The following is a 506-nucleotide window of genomic DNA, read 5'->3' on the forward strand; positions in this document are numbered from 1 at the left end:
TTTTTTATAGTTCACTCTTTAACAACATCCGTATAAATACAAGTTTAAAGGCAGTGTCAGACGATTGGGTATTTGCCAAAATTTGGTGCAAATCGTATCCCAAATATTTTTCTTTATCCCAATCATGAAAATTAATTTGTTGAAATTTTTCGATAGAACATCGCTGTGTTGTACCAATCTTTTGACTACAAAAAAAATGTTCCCACTTTTTATTTTGTACAAATAGCCCAATATGAAAATGTACCAATCTGTACCAAATGTACCAATCGAGCCCCACTGACTTAAAAATGTATGCAATTTAAAAAAAAAATTCAACAAATTTTCGTAAAATTTTCGAGTTTTTTAATTAGATTCTGAGTATGCAGTTTTGTAGCCCATTGAATTCTAGTAGAATAGAGGAAAAGTTTCAAATGGCTAAAAACTAAGGTTGATTTTTTAGAATTTTTAAAAAAGCTCGACATTTGTACGAAAGTTGGTTAAATTTTTTTTTTAATATAGCACAAATT

This window comes from Rhagoletis pomonella, unplaced genomic scaffold, assembly GCF_013731165.1.
Source record: "Rhagoletis pomonella isolate Grant_MI unplaced genomic scaffold, Rhpom_1.0 Rhpom_scaffold_00003, whole genome shotgun sequence".
Lineage (NCBI taxonomy): Eukaryota > Metazoa > Arthropoda > Insecta > Diptera > Tephritidae > Rhagoletis > Rhagoletis pomonella.